Raw genomic sequence first — 17681 nt, forward strand, 5'->3', positions numbered from 1 at the left:
GTTTTGGCTTAGAGAGAGAAAATGTTCTAGAGAGAGATAACTCAATTTATCTTTGGATGGAAAAATATCCTTTCTTATTAAACTAAATTCCCCCGAAACATAACACATAAGATGAAGAGTGGACTAAGGACCAAGAAAAATAGTTTTAAAAACTGATTTTTGACACCTTAAAATGGGGATTCCCCCTCATGAAGGAGGAACCTTTTTTCTCATCATCGCTTTCCATTTTAAATCAATAAAATGAGATATTTCATCTCTCCTCTCTCCTAATTCAAGTCTAGTTCCAAAAAGTAAGCTGAACCGACCCAAAAATGGTCAAAAATTGGCCAAACTGATCTGGAAAATTCTAGAATCAGTTTGCTTGGTTTGAGGCTCACTTTTTCCTATAAATAGAAGCCTCCCCCTTTGTAAAAGCTTAATAGTGTTTATGCACTGTTACTCTACTCCTCCCCATAGCCAAAAACATTGAATTCACTTGATAATTCACTTGTTTTTTACTAATTCCTCTACAAAGAATTGGTGGCCACTCTTGATCCAAACAAGAGTAGAACCCTCAATCCCTCAAGCCAAAGGAAAGCTCACAAAACTCGATGTAAGTTATTAATTCTACTTTTTTTTAATTCTAATCTATGGTTTTCTGAATTCTTTGCTTTTTAATGTGATTATGGATTATAAGCCTTGATGAAAAGGCTTCCCCCTTCTCTTCTCAAGAATTTCAGCCTTTCTTTAACCTAAAATGAGTAACAAATAAATTGAGTTAAACTTTTCCTATTGATTACTCTTTAGAAGTGAAAATTTGATTAGACTAGAGTGCTTTATTTCATCTTGGGATAAATTTTAAAGTAAATTTAGAATGTAAAAATTGAGAAATGGTCAGCCATACAAAGGAGGTTATGGCAAAATTTTCTTAAATTTTGTGGAAATAAGTTTTATCTTTATGATATTCAAAAAGAATAATCCCTGCCATTTGTGCATTCTAAAAGAAATTCTTTTTATTTTAAAAGTGTTATTCCTATTTTATGCATAAAAGGATTTTCTTTTATTATAAAAGTGTTATTTTCATTAGATTCAATTTCTATGCATAGAAAGATTGGATATTTTTTAATTATAAAAGTGTTATTTTTATTAGATTTAAATTTTATGCATAGAAAGATGCATATTGAAAATCTTTTTATTTTAAAAATGTTATTCCTATTAAATTGATTTTATGCATAAATAGATGCATAAAGAATTTTTATATCAAAATTAGATTGTCTTTAATTCTATGTTTAATTAGATTGTCTTTAATTCTATGTTTAATTTCCATGAATATTTGATAAATGAATAAGTAAATACTCTGAGAGGGAAAATTCTATCGTTTCATATTCACTCGATTTGTAAAGAGAAAATTCAAAAAATCTATCGAAGTTAAAATATTCAGATAAATGATTAATTTATTTCTCATCAAAATTCGTGATTAATTTAGAAATCAGTTAGGTGAATATTCAATGAATAAAATTCAGTAAATTAGTAATTAAAATATCACCCCCTTTTCAAGAAAGAAAATTCAGGAAGAAAAAGAGATGTGAAGTAAATAGTGATGAGATGTGTGATGTGAATCACATGTCTTGATAAGAGAAATGTTCTTAGGTGCAAGAATATCAAAAACAAGAAGAGAAGTGGCAGCCCCCTAGAAAATGAAAGAAGGCATTCTTATGGCTACATTGGCAAAGGATGATAAGCTTGGGCATTCATTTTGGATTTGTAGAATGATTGGGATTGAAAAGGTTGAAGTTGAAGAGAAAAATATTTCAATCATTGAAACTAATCATGAGTATGCGCTTAGAGATGAATACTGAACCAATAAGTAGAAGTAAGAGAAAGAAGAGCAAGAACACATGTAGCATAAGCACTTTGAAGCTCAATGAGTTGGACATACTTGTTATGATTATACTCTAAAAAAGCTTGGATACCTCAAGAAGTTAATAATAAATATTCTCAAAGAAAAAGTTCTTGGAAAGGATGATTTTTAAGGTGAAGCAACAAGACATCCATGCAATTGAGAGCAAGCTCTTAGTTTGGAAAGCCTTAGATTGCACATTAAAGAAGGAAATGTAATTGTGGAAAGTGATAAGGAAGGAAATTCTTCTTCTTCTAAATCATCTCTTATTGGTATTGGTGTCACAAGTGATACAAATGGCTTTGAGTTAGAAGAAGAATAGAGATTACCTTTGTATGTTTGATATAGAGGAACAAGATTTCTATATCTACATAGACTTGGTGTGCTTGAAGTTTCTCCACTTTTTTGTTACCACTTTTCTTACCACACCTTCCAATCCACATCAAGGGATTCACTATAATTAAACCCTCTGTATCACGTGTGTTCAAGGCCTATTTTAAAAATCCCTTATCTGTGAATTTTTCGTAATAAAACATACCCTTTTTCTATTCAACGTGTGAATATCTCCTTTAAATGGTACCCTTATGTATGTTAAAAATGTGTAAAAATGGTATCTTAAAAATCTCGTCTATTGAACCCTTGTGCTATGCTTACATATTTAGGAGTGACCCCCCCCTAGCAAACCTTGCTCCTATCCTACCCTCATGCCAGCTTTCCGGATTTTGGTCTTGTTTCGGAAATCTGCTCCTTGTTGCTCTTTCCCAATACTTGGATTTTGATGGTCCTCCTTACCACATGGGGAATTATTTCATTACAAGTGGGTATAAGAGATTCCATGATTAATTTCTATAAATACTCTTTCACACCCCTTTAATATCAAGGCTATGCATAGCCTTAAGCTCTATACATAAGGCTAGGATTTATGTATAGCCATAAGGTCTATGAATAAGGTTAAGATTTATGTTTATACATATAGCTTAAGGCTATGAAAATAGCCTAGGCTTATGCATAGAGTACAAAAGGTGCTATATATGCATAGCCTTAATCTCTATGCATAAGACTATATGCATAGCCTTATGTATAAATCGGAAGGTTCTATATGCATAGCCTTAAGCTCTATGCTTAATATGCCTCTATATACATGGGCACAAATACCTACAAGAAAAGGTGTTCAAGGGTGCTAGGCAAAGAGAAAAATAAAAAAGAGAAATAGTAACGATCACTAACCTACTTTTGAGATCTAGCGAAGATTGATGAGAGGGCTAAGTTTGTAGAAACTCCACAACACAAAGCAAAGAAATAGTTAATAAAAAATAAACAAAAGATAGACTCTCTTTGGTTATTATAGATCTATGGGAAGAGAGAAGTGACAAGAAGTGGAAAGGCCCTACTTGTAAACCCTAACTTGCTAAAAAGCTTTTAAAAAATCACAGAAGTTTTTTTTTTAAGGGAGAAAAAACAAGAGCCTTGTATAGTAATGTGGAGAAGGAAAAGAGGGAGGATTCTCCGATAAACCCGAATTTGCATATAGTGGAACAAATTAGATGAACAAAAAAAAAACTTTTAAAGAAAAATATAAAATAGAAGCAACCCTAACCTTGCTTACAGATCTACTGAGAGAACAGGGGATTGGCAAGAGAGAGAGAGAGAGAGAGAGAGAGAGAGAGAGAGAGAGAGAGAGAGAAGTGGCAGAGAGAGAGAGAGAGAGAGAGAGAGAGAGGTGGTAGCTTTTATTTTTTTTCAAATTAAAAGAACTCAAATACTATTTTTGGGCTTTTATTTCCACTCAATGGTATATGCCTCAAAATCATTTTTGTAAGAGTGTATGTATTAGCATTAAAATCATTTTTTAAGAGTGACACTGTATGTATTAGCCTCAAAATTATTTTTTAAGAGTGTATGTATTAGCATTGGTATAGTCCTCAAAATCATTTTTTAAAGAGTTTATGTATTCATGATGTACTCGAGGATGATGTACTCGAGGATGATCAAAAGCAAAACATTAGTACCACACCAAATTGTCATAGCAAAGTTTGGAGCTTTCCCGTTGGTAGTAGAGGCTCTCTTCCCAGACACTAACATGTACTGTAACTTGGTTGAACACAATGCTAATCAATACACTTAAATACACTAAGATTTGATGGACACTTGCTCAAATACAAGAAGTAAATTGCTGAATTGACAAGAGACACATAATGAGCCAAAACGGCTGACTCCTCCCTCAAATAAAGTATATTGATCTTGGGAGAATCACGTTCATAGTTTCATGGGCATTTCTTACCAAATTTCCATACCAATGCATACGAATACAATATTGCAAACAAGTGGTTATCGATGTAGACTTGCAATCCACACTTCCAACCAGTGTAGGTGGCAGGCAGGTGCTTTGTGGAGCAAGCTAGAGTGGACACATGGCTGGTTACTCCCTTTGTACAAAGGGGATAAGGTCTGGGCGGTGGACATTGGGTTATGTCCACCTCAGGACATTAGTGTGTGTGGACACCAGGCTGGTCATAATTTATAAGTGAGTTTTGGTTGCCCAAACCTTAATGAAGTGTGTACACACTCACTTATATTCAATTTATTTAGGGGAGAAAAAATTAATCGGTATTGCCAGTGTTGGTATAAGCGTTGGTTTTACCGACACTTATACTGAATAAGTGTAGCATTGCTAGAGGAGAGGGTCCAATGTCCTTATAAATATTACAAGTATGATAATTCCTCGTCTACTGATGAGGAAAAACTTGAACAAAGGAGCATGACATTTCTAGAGGAGAGGATTCAATGTCCTTATAAACATTACAGGTACTCTATTAATCTATTAAAAGACAACATCAAGTCAGTCAAATCATATAGATAGTTTGACAAGTCCTTAATGCAACACATATATAGTTCTAAATCCGTGAGTGAATTGGGCATAAAATGTTTAAGTAGTTACAAGGAGAGAGACCATGATATGAACTTTCTTGGTTGACACCCATGGAGGGAGGCTGTAATTCACCAATACAAGAGTCCAAGTAGACCATGATGATGTGGACTTGAAGCCAAATGGGTTAACACCATCCATGACCAAGCCAAGACATGAGGGGACTCATCTTTAAACTCTAGCCATTGATGATCCACATGTTGCCATGCCAGTGAATCAGCTAACAATCCTCATGATGCCATCGGTTGAGCAATGAGTAGCATGCCGTGTCATTAGTTCTGCAATCCCCTTACATTTAAACATGTGTTGGATGCGAGGAATGATAGGGAAGTGTCTCAACACCTTCCGGGGAACTTTGTCTCCTTGGAAATCATCCCTATAGAGGCTCTCCCGAGATTGAAGACATTGTGTTGCATCTTTATTAACCCCTCTAAATAGCATGCAATCATTGGGACATGCATGTATTTTTGTATAATCCATACCTATCATAGAGAGCATTTTACAACACCCATCTCATGAGTTTGGTAATAGATTTTGAGGGGGAATAATCTTCTTGAGAAGCCTACAACATAACATAAGAAATCATATGTCAAAATATTAGCAAGGAGAGTATATTAAACATGAGACATTTTCAATTTAAGAGAATAGAATGAGACGGTCTTACCTAAGAAGACTTGTGACACTTGCAAGCATCACTCCATCCATAAGTTGTTGCAAGTTTGATAGCTCCAAGTTTGCTCGCAGTGTGGAGGATGAACATCTCTCATACAAAGGGGTTCTTGCCTCTCTATGCAAGGTTTCCTCTTGTTATGACATTGTAGCTTTCTCACTATCATCTATGACCTCCCGTCCAAAGAAGTCATTCACCATGTCATCCATGATGAGTTCTCTTCCTCCTCATATGGCAATGGTGGATGCACTTCATTCATTGGTTGGTGAAGATGAGTCTCAACCAAATGGTGTGTATGTTACCTAGCATTCTCCTATGGTTCTCCTCTATGCCATCATCCGCACTTGGTCGTGCGAATGTCTCATGAAGCCCATACGTCCACCTGACATGCTCAATTGTTATATGACGTTGCCGTATATATTGGTTCTTGCATCGATCACACACATAACAAATTTTTTCTCTCAACCATGCCTACAAACCAACTTTCAACCCTTGATCACTATCAGACATATAAAACCTAGCCAAAATTGATTTAGGGTTAGTACAAAAATACTTGAGCTATATCCAGAACTTATGATAGAAAACTGCCCAAGATTTCACTGCTAAACGACGACTACAACAGCATTTTTTCGCTACTCAGTAGTGAAATATCGATGCCTAACAATGAATTTAGCAAACAAAATTTTGTTGCCCAGCAGGTGACCTAGAAACTGGAGCTCCCATCTAAATCGCCGGCCGGAAGGGAGTCTTTTCTTTCTACCTACTTTGACTGCACATCAAATGTGGAGAGGATGATTGCAAATCAACATTTCCTCCCACCACAACTCTTCCCTCGAGCCTATTCCATCAAGCCTCTCTTCCTCTCCAAGGTTAAGTGCCCTTTTCTTTTCTTTTTTTCTCCCAAGATTTCATGGAAAGATTCAATACTTTCTTTCATTCCAAGCTTTCGTGGAAAGTGTGAGACCCCTCTGCCCCCTCCGTGCACCGGATTCCCGATTGCTAGCAGCGAAAGTATATTCCTCTTGCGCAGGGCGGGTTTCCCACTCGAGGCCTCGCCCTCAAATGTCCAGACACGAGACTAATTTGGTGGTCATTCCGAAACCGAAACCGGGAAAATTTCCCTTGCCAGGAAAACGGGGACGATTCCACCTTTTTTATCTTCTTGACGAATTTTCAAGAGACTAAACTATCCTTCACCTGATTAAACCAGATAGAAAGAAAACTATCACTGACTTAATTTGAGGAAATCAACGCTTTTTTTCCAATCAAAATCAGGCACAGCCGTTGATCTAATCATTTGAGAAAATCAATGCTTTTTTCCTAACCGAAGTAAGACACAGACATTGATCTACTCATTTGAGAAATTCTTTAGGTTCTTATTTAACTACTCGAATTCTAAGCATATTCCTATTATTTCAATTTAATTAAAACTCCACTGATTCCGACCTAGCCGCATCCGGCCCATGGGTTAGCCACCACCCAAAAACCACTGGAGTCAGTAGAAGTAGACAATTACTCACCCACCCATAATTGAATGCCTTTCTTAACTTTCTCTTTCGAATACAGATACACACACACTCCTCTTTAAAACTTTAACATATAAAATAATCCATTGATAAACAATTATTGGTTATAGATATCATAACTCAAAATTTCCATCCAGTCCCTTGTTTCTCAAAAAACAGTATCACTCTAGACTCTCGGTTTGAGACTAACTGGTCAATAATCATTTTGTCCCCATCATACATATCTTCCACGACATATGCATGGGTGTCCTAGGCACTACGAGCCCGTGCATCGCCTTCTCAGAACCCTCCAGGATCCTCCTTAGGTGTCTTAGCCCTTCACTCAGGGACCGCTTCGTCGACCCTTGCCCATCGTACCGGAAGCGCACCATTTTTCAACCATACCGAGGCTAGTCAAGACCTGGGCAGGCTTTGCCGCGTGAGCTATCCTTTGAACACTCCCCGCCAACTGTTGCAACTGAACTTCCCTTAGAAAAACATATACCAAATGCTCCCTCCAGTATTCTGGCGTAAGACAGTCCTTTAAGAAAACAGGGTTTCTATGCAAGTTTTAAGTTTGATTTTCTTTTGAATACAATGAGTGTTTCTTGAATCAGTATCCCCAAAACTTCTTGAACGGAATTCTAAATTTCATACCAGAATTCCTCGAATTCTCTAACCTTGATCCACAGATCAATTCGAAGGGTCTCAGACTTAGTTTCAGATTTGGCAGGAGTTTTGAGTGTATTTTTCTAAACTGGTCACATCTTCTTTCCTCCAAACTGACGAAAGAGTTTGGTCTTGGTCATGGTCTGATTCAAGGTTTCTGTCGGATAAGATTTTTCCTAAACTATCTTTCTCAAAAAGGTTTGATAATTAATTTACTATTTTACCGAATTTCTTTCTTTGAATATACACTTAATTGATTTCTAAATTAGTTACGAATTCTAATGAGGAATAAGTTAATCATTTATCTGAATATTTTGATCTCGATAGATTTCCTGAATTTTCTTTTTATAAACCGTGTGAATATAAAACGATACAAATTTTTCTCTTAGAGTATTTAATCGTTCATTTATCAATTACTCATAGAATTTAATAGAATTCTACTTCTGATATAAAAAAATTCTTTATGCATCTATCTATGCATAAAAATCAACTTCAATGGGAATAACACTTTTATTAAAAAAAAAGAATTTCTTTATGCATCTTTCTATGCATAGAAATCGATTTTAATAAGAATAACGCTTTTATAATTTTAAAAAAATTCCTTTTTGCATCTTTCTATGCATAAAAAAACAAATCTAATAAGAATAACACTTTTGCAACAATAAAAAAATCTTTTATGCATCTTTCTTTGCATAAAAATCAAATTACATAAGAATAATATTTTTGTAATAAAAAATTTCCTTTATGCATCTTTCTATGTATAGAAATTAAATTTAATAGGAATAACACTTTTATAATAAAAAAAATTTTCTTTATGCATCTTTCTATGCATAAAAATCAAATTTAATAAGAATAACACTTTTGTAATTAAAAAAATTCCTTTATGCATCTTTCTATGCATAGAAAATTCCTTTATGCATCTTTCTATGCATAGAAATTAATTTTAATAAGAATAACACTTTAATAATTAAAAAATTTCTTTATGCATCTTTCTATGACAAATAATTAAATTTAATAGGAATAACACTTTTATAATAAAAAAATTTCCTTTAATAAGAATAACACTTTTATAATAAAAACTTTCCTTTATGCATCTTTCTATGACAAATAATTAAATTTAATAGGAATAACACTTTTATAATAAAAAAATTTCCTTTATGCATCTTTCTATGCATAAAAATCAAATTTAATAAGAATAACACTTTTGTAAAAAAAATTCCTTTATGCATCTTTCTATGCATAGAAATCAATTTTAATAAGAAAAACACTTTTATAATAAAAAATTTCCTTTATGCATCTTTCTATGCATAGAAATCAAATTTAATAATTAACATCAATGATATCCATGCATATTCATAGGTGAATATTTACATGGAGTAATTAGAATATTTCTTTTAGATGCAAAAATGGTGGGAATTACTCTTTTGGAATAACATAAAAACAAACTTTCTTTTCCACAAAATTCTGGAAAATTTTGCCATAACCTCCTTTGTATGGCTGACCATTTCTCATTTTTATCATTCTTTATTTAACTTAAATTAACCCAAATTAGATTTATAGAACTCTAATCTACATAATTTTCTAAATTCAAGAGAGTAAACAATAAGAAGAGTTTAATTAATCCCTTAGTTATTCTTTCTAGGATTAAGATTGGTTGGAATGTAAAGAAGAGAAGGGGGTGGCCTTTTGATCAAAGGCATAGCATTTGAATTTAATTCAATTAATTGCAAAACATAAAAATCAAGAAAACCATAGATTTTTCATTAAATTTCATAAACAAAATAAGAAAATTAGCTTACATGGAGCTTGTAAGCTCTCCTTTGGATTGAGCGATTGAGGGTTCTACTCTTATTTGACGCAAGAGTGGCTCCACCAATTCGCTTTGGAGAGGATTAGGCCAAAAACAATTAAATTATTAAAAAATTCAATGTAGATGGCTCAGGACAGGAGTAGAGTAACAGTGCATAAACACCATTAAGCTTTTACAAACGGGGGGGCTTCTATTTATAAGAAAAGTGAGCCTCTAACCAAGCAAACTAATTCTAGAATTTTCCAGATCAGTTTGGTCAATTTTTGACCTTTTTGAGGTCAGTTCAGCTTACTTTTTGGGTCTAGTTTTGAAAAAGAGAGAGAAGAGATGAAAATATCTCATTTTATTGATTAAAAATTGGTGGTAATGATGAGAAAAAGGGGCCTACTTGATGAGGGGAGATCCCCACTCTGAGGTGTCAAAATTCAGTTTTTTAATTCTTTTCTTTGGTCCTTAGTCCACTCTTCATGTTAAGTGAGCATTTGCTCATTTTTGGGAGGTTTTTCTTTTATTCTTCAATTTATCTTCTCCCTACATTTGGATTAATCTTATTGGTCCATAGGAACCTTAATTTGACCATAATCCAAAATTTTTAGAAAATCTTGACCCTTAGGCTAAGGTCTTTTATGCACATTATAATTTATTTCTTATGCACCTTAGGAATTTCTTTTTAAACTTATGTTTCGAGGGAATTTATTTTAATAAGAAGGGATATTTTTCCATCCAAAGATATCTTAAAATTGAATTATCCCTCTCTAGAACATTTTCTCTCTCTAGGCCAAAACAGCCAGGTAGAAACAAGATCTTTTATTATTCTGAAAAGGGGGTTGATTACAAGGGAAGAAACTAGACATCTTGAGGGGCTGGGGAGAAATCTTACATCCTCTCCCACTTGAAAAATGCGAGATGTCCTCATCTCGCAAACTGGAGTTAATCCCGCATCAGTTCGGCTTTTTTCTCCCAGGTGGCGTCTTCAAAAGGATAGAACTTTCATTTGACTAATAATTCTCTCAAAATTCTATTCCTGAGAACCTTCTCTCGAACATCAAGGATTTCTTCAGGTTGGAGTTCCATCTGCCCTTGGGTTGAATAAGTTAAGAGTTCATCATTAAGCACATGATTCGGGCTCGGTACATACTTCTTAAGTAGGCTGACATGAAATGCATTATGTACTTTGAGATGAGGAGGTAGAAGAAGTTCATAGGCTAAGTCACCTACTTTCTTTGTAATCAAATATAGCCCACAGTATCTGGGGGATAACTTCTTGTACTTCCCAAGAGATAGAGAACTTCTTTTGGGGTGTACTCGAATGAAGACCATATCTGCTTCTTTAAATTTTCTATCTGACCTCTTCTTATCTGCATACTGCTTCTGTCTACAATGATTTTATATTCACGTGATCACAAGATTTTTTTGTTAATAACACTTGTGAACATGTTATTCACATGTTCACATGTTTTCAATTGGGTGCCAATTGAGTCCAAGTGACACCCAATTGATATCAATTGCATCCAATTGGGCTTAATTGACATCAATTCACACCTAATTGATGTCAATTGAGTCCAATCCGGTTCAATTCACACCCAATTGATGTCAATTGGGCTCAATTGACATCCAATTGATGTTAATTGGACTCAATTGACATCAATTAACACCCAATTGATGTCAATTGAGCTCAATTGACATCAATCGTAGTCAATTGACACCCAATTGATGCCAATTAAACCGAATTGAGCTTAATTGATATTAATTACACTCAATTGGCACCCAATTGATATCAATTGAGTCCGATTAGACTTAATTAATATCAATTAACACCCAATTAAGTCTAATTGACATCAATTAATACCTAATTGAGTCAAATTGATATCAATTAAGTCTAATTAGGTATCAATTGATCAATTGGGCTCAATTGATACCAATTGACATCCAATTGGACTCAATTGACATCAATTGGGTGCCAATTGAGTCCAAGTGACACCCAATTGATATCCATTGCATCCAATTGGGCTCAATTGACATCAATTCACACTTAATTAATGTCAATTGAGTCCAATCACGTTCAATTCACACCCAATTTGATGTTAATTGGGCTCAATTGACACCCAATTAACTCAGCCCAATTGATATCAATTGAGTCTAATTACATCTAATTGGACTCAAGTGACATCAATTAACACCCAATTGATGTCAATTAAACTCAATTAACATCAATTAACACCCAATTGATGTCAATTCAGCTCAATTGACATCAATCGTAGTTAATTGACACCCAATTGACGTTAATTGAGTCCAATTGATGTTAATTGAGCCAAATTGGGCTTAATTGACATCAATTACACTCAATTGGTACCCAATTGATGTCAATTGAGACTCAATTAACATCAATTAACATCCAATTGAGTTCAATTGACATCAATTAATACCCAATTGAGTCAAATTGATATCAATTAAGTCTAATTGGGTGTCAATTGATCAATTGGGCTCAATTGATATCAATTGACATCCAAGTGGACTCAATTGATATCAATTGACATCCAAGTGGACTCAATTGACATCAATTGGGTGCCAATTGAGTCCAATTGACACCAAATTGATATCAATTGCATCCAAGTGGGGTCAATTGACATCAATTCACACCTAATTGATGTTAATTGAGTCCAATTAGGTTCAATTTACACCCAATTGATGTGAATTGGGCTCAATTGACACCCAATTGATATCAATTTGGCTTAATTGATACCTAATTGATATTAATTAGACTCGATTGACATTAATTAACATCCAATTGATGTCAATTGAGCTCAATTGACATCAATTGTAGTCAATTGATACCCAATTGATGTCAATTAAGCCAAATTGGGCTTAATGGACATCAATTACACTCAATTAGCACCTAATTGATGTTAATTGAGTCTAATTGAGCTCAATTAATACCTAATCGAGTCAAATTGATATCAATTAATACCTAATCGAGTCAAATTGATATCAATTAAGTCTAATTGGGTATCAATTGATCAATTGGGCTCAATTGATATCAATTGACATCCACTTGGACTCAATTGACATCAATTGGGTGCCAATTGAGTCTAATTGACACCCAAGTGATATCAATTGCATCGAATTGGGCTTAATTGACATCAATTCACACCTAATTGATATCAATTGAGCCCACATCCACCTTCTTTCGCGCAAGTTGAGATCCTTCTGAGTGAAGATCAGGGATTTAATATTCACGTGATCACAAGATTTTTTGTGATAATAACACATGTGAACAAGTTGTTCACATGTTCTCATGTTACCGTTCACAAAATAACAGGTCACTTGCCATTTGGGAACCCCTTAAAAGCTTGGCTACACATGGGAATAAGCTATTCACATGTTCTCATGTTACCATCTTCACATAATAGCAGGTCAGTGGCCACCTAAGAAGATTTTTTATGCCCGACAAAGATAATTTTTTAAGGCCCTTTGTGAAAGCTTTGTGAATATAACATGTGATCACAAGATTTTTTGTGTTATTAACATATGTTATTAACATGTTCACATGTTTTCATTTATGTCAGTGAAATCCCTGGTGAAGATCCACTGTAAGCTCTGATGATTTGTCACATCAAAGTGAATCTTTGACCCAGTAGGTAATGTCTCCACAACTTTAGGGCATAGACTACTGAAAGTAGCTCCAGGTTGTGGACAACATAATTTCTCTCATGCGTTCTGAGTTTTCGGGATTCATAGGCCACTACATAACCTTCCTGCATGAGCGCACCTCCTAGGGCAAAACCACTGGCATCAGTTACTACCTCAAAGGGTAGAGAGAAATTTGGCAACTTTAAAACGGGATTGGTTACCAAGGTGGTATTCAGCTTTTCAAAAGCGCTCTGACACCTGGCAGACCATTGAAATGGGGTATTCTTCTTGAGAAGATTAGTTAGGGGGGAAGCTATGAGAGCATACTTAGGTATAAAAATTCTATACCAACCAGTTAATCCCAAGAATCCCCTGACTTCTTTCACTATCTTTGGTTCAGGCCAATCTATGACTGCTTGGACTTTTGCAGAATCTAGAGAAATTCCGTCTTTGGATACTAGAAAGCCCAAGTATTCAACATGGTCCATAGAGAAAGTGCATTTGCTCTTTTTTTGCAAAGAGTTGGTGCTTCCTTAGAATCTCAAGAACTTGATGGACGTGAGCTTCATGGTCAGCTACATTCTTTGAGTAAATCAGAATATCATCCAAGAAAACAAGAACAAAATCATCCAAGTATTCTCTGAGAATGTCTTGCATTAGGCGATTGAATGTAGCTGGGAAATTTGTAAATCCAAACGGCATGACAGTAAATTCATAGTGCCCATAGCAAGTATTGATGGCTATCTTCGGGACATCTTGATCATTAATCCTGATCTGGTAATACCCTGATTTGAGATCTATCTTTGTGAAGATCAAGGCACCATTTAGCCTATCTTTGTGAAGATCTGGGATCCATTTAGCCTATCCAGAAGCTCATCAATTGTGGAGATAGGATACTTATTCTTAACTATCAGCTAATTGAGACTTCTGTAATCCACACAGAGTCTTAACGTTCTATCCTTCTTTTTCTGAAAGAGAACAGGCACTCCCCAAGGTGAAACACTGGGTCTTACAAACCCTTGTTCTAACAGCTGCCTAAGCTATTCCTTGAGTTCAATGGCTTCAAGGACTGGCATTTTGTACGTGCACTGGGCTACTGGCTGAGCTCCGAGGGGTCAATTCTATCTCATGATCCACTTCCCGAATCGGAGGCATCTCAGTTAGCTCTGCTGTGCTGGGAATAAATCATCATACTCACTTAACCATTCTGGTTCTTTAGCCTTTAACTTTGTGTCTACCGGATTCATTTTGACAACATAAATGAGCTGCTTCTTTCTAAGTCCTTTCAGTAACTTAGAAGCTTTTACTAATTGCAAATCTGGGGATCCAAAAATTCTAGTTCCTTGAACTTTATTCCCGTGAAGGTCACAGAAGGAAATGGTTCCATTGTGATAGTGAATGTCAGTTTGGTTTTTGTGGAGCCAATCCATTCCAAGGATTCTGTCAAAAAATCCCAAAGGTAATAATCTAAACTGGCAGTCAGTTACATTCCCATCTAGATTAAGCTGAATACGATCTGTCTCATGGTGAGTGAAAAAAATCTTCCCATTGGCCAATTCAACATGCATAAGTTTCCCTAATTTCTGTTCTAAGACTAGCTTACACAAGCATCCTGGAGAAATAAATGAATGAGTACTGCTTGAATCAATCAAAAGCTTAAATGTCTTACCCAGCTGGAGCATGGATGACAGAGAACTGATGATTTGGCCCTTGGTTTTCAATCGCGGTATAAATCTGACCTCGTTCCTCTTCCACTACTTCTGCTATCGTAACTGCTCTGGCTTGCTGTTGCAGATTGGGGCGGAACTCTTTCTCTTTGGTTACCCCAGTTCTGAGATTACTCTGAATAGAGGCAGATGGTTGAGCTGGGAGGGAGTTCTGAGATTACTCTGAATAGAGGCAGATGGTTGAGCTGGAGTCCTCCTTGGATTGCCCTGATTTTGGCGAGACGGACCCTGATTTGACTGATACGAAGGGGTTGGTCTCTGCACTCTGGGTCCTTGACTTTGTACTCTTGACATGGCAGGAGTCGGGTAGTCTTTAAGCTGGTGACCAAAACCCTGACACCCAAAACACCTGTTCTCACTTCTAAGCTCATCCCTCTGAATCCTTGAAAGAGGTGGGCCTTCCTTCACTTTTGAATTTCCCAGTATCTTGATTCTGATTAGGGCTTTGCTATCTCTTTGGGGGGTGGAAAGTTTGAAGCACTTCCCGGGGTTTGGAACCTTTTAAAGTTTGAGGGTACAGGCTTCAGCAGGACCTTAACAACAAATGCTTTAGCAAAGTCCTTTGCCATTCTGACAGCTTTTGCCATTGAGACTTGTTTGGCATTTTTCACTAAAGTGTCCAATGGCTCGTTCATCTCTCGAATGAATCTGGCCATCAGCTGCTCTCTTCATCCAAAAGTGGAGAATATTTGAGGAGAAGGGCAAATGCCTGATGGTATTCTTCAATCGTCCGACTATCTGGCTTCAGTTCTTTCCAAGAACTCATTCATTTTGGTTTCCACGAAGTCGGGAGGACAGAACCTCTTCCTGAGAGGTAAGCTTTAAGATCTGACCAGGTCTAGGTATTTCGGTTGAGACGGTTTGTCTCGCAATGGCTCCTCCATGCGACCCTGGCCGTTTCCACAATTTTCAATTTGGCAAGAGCCATCTTGCTCTTCTTGTTATAACCAGTTACATCAAAATACTCTTCCATTGCCTCGATCCATTTTTCCACTACTTCTCCTAACTGTTCCCCTTCACCCTTGAAGGGACCAAGTTGGGATCGGTGCAGGGCTTTACGAACGTTCGAATCTAACTCTTCATTCATCGGTAAGAGGATCCGGCTGCCTACCACGGTCCGTGCGCCTCATGATTCTAACAAAATGATATTTTTGTCAACTTAACTTTGTCATCAGATTTATGACTTTAATTTTTGAGATTTATTTCTTAAACAAATAAATATTCCATCATAATTCTTGAAAACAAGATTCACTCTAATAATTTTATTAACCAATATTCACAACCGCAAAAACAATTTGGAATCTTTTGCAAAACATCATTTATTATCAAAAGTTTTTGATATATACATAGAGCGTCTCGGGTCCAAAATTCACTGCCTCAATCGCGTATGCATAAAAAGGCGATACTGCGATGGAGACATGCTATGATATACACGATTCATCATTGATAATGGTGCTGTAACTCTTCTCCTAGGAATAAAGCGGCTAAGAAGTCTAAAAATACGGTAAGAAATTCTAAAATTCTGGGGTGAGTGACTATAGAGTTACACATAATGAACAACTCCTAGCCTTATCAAGATCATGGCTAGCGAGATATTCTATTTGAGTCTCAGTCGTTAATTGGTATTGACGCGAATACTTCGCCCTCCAAGAACCACATATGCTAACGTCACTCTACTGGATCAGGAACCACATATGCTAACTTCACTCTACTGGATCAGGAAAGTATAGATCCTCAAAGGGACGAGCGAGTCTCACTCTGCTTAGTCGGGTTGTACCAGAGCGATGATGAGATTTTCTAAGGCAAAGGCGATCATATCTTGACTCTGGGAGAGTCCAGGAATGCTAGACAGATTTGGGGTATCGTAGACCACTTTTCAAAAAGAGGTAAAAAATGAACCTTTTCGATGGAATCTTTGAAAGATGCCAAATGTTTCTCGTTTTCAGGAAATATTACCTATTTTGTCCGTATAATAGTGTTATGTCACTATTGAATTGCAACCATGCCATATCACCTTTAAGAGTGTGCTTGGGGAGAGAACTTCACATTGTCTTACTGTGAAAAGCACTACAAGCTTTGATCCTCACACTTAAATTAGGCTCAAAATGGGAGAGTGAGAGAAGGGGGGAGGATTGGAGAAGGGGTAGGAGGGGGCAGCTATCAGCTAAGAAGGGGATGTGATGTGGCAACACTATTAGATAGGGTAGAAGAAGAGGTGGGAGAAGGACATGTGGAGGATGGGAGAAAGAAGGAGGAGGAGGGAGAGGCAATACCTCAACCAATGGAGATTTGATATATGAATTTACCCTGAAAACATGTACATGTCATATAGTAACGTGCAAGGAGGCTAGTGGCATTCCCCCAAACTCCTACTGCTATAGGCCATTATAAGGGGCTCTAGACTCCCCATTTGGGGGCCCTATGTGCCATCTTGGCCCCACGTGAATCATAGGGGAAACCCTCGAACCCTCCATTATAGGCGATAGTTCTATGTGAGTGGTGACAACACTTTTTTACTATGCCTTTCCTCATTCTACCATGAACATCCTACCACATGAAAACAAGTGTTTTTTTATATTTTTAAATGGATTCTACAATCCTTTTCTTTGATTGGTCTTCTATATTTCTGTTAGCTTCTTTGATTTTTTACAATAGCTTGTGGGGTAGGATTTTAGAATCTCTTTTCCTTGTTAGTTTACATGGCTATGTTTGACACATAGTTCAAGGTTGGATTCTACGATCCCTTTTGAATAAGTTTTTCTTTTCTTGGTTTTGTAATTGACTACACAAATTATTTTAAATTTGTATGAAGTACTACTAAGTGGTCCAAAAGTACTATTAAGTGGTCCTTCCGTACTTCTAAGT

Source organism: Cibotium barometz, chromosome 34 (genome assembly GCF_041138505.1).
Source record: "Cibotium barometz isolate CiBa-2024 chromosome 34, ASM4113850v1, whole genome shotgun sequence".
In the NCBI taxonomy this organism is placed as follows: Eukaryota; Viridiplantae; Streptophyta; class Polypodiopsida; order Cyatheales; family Cibotiaceae; genus Cibotium; species Cibotium barometz.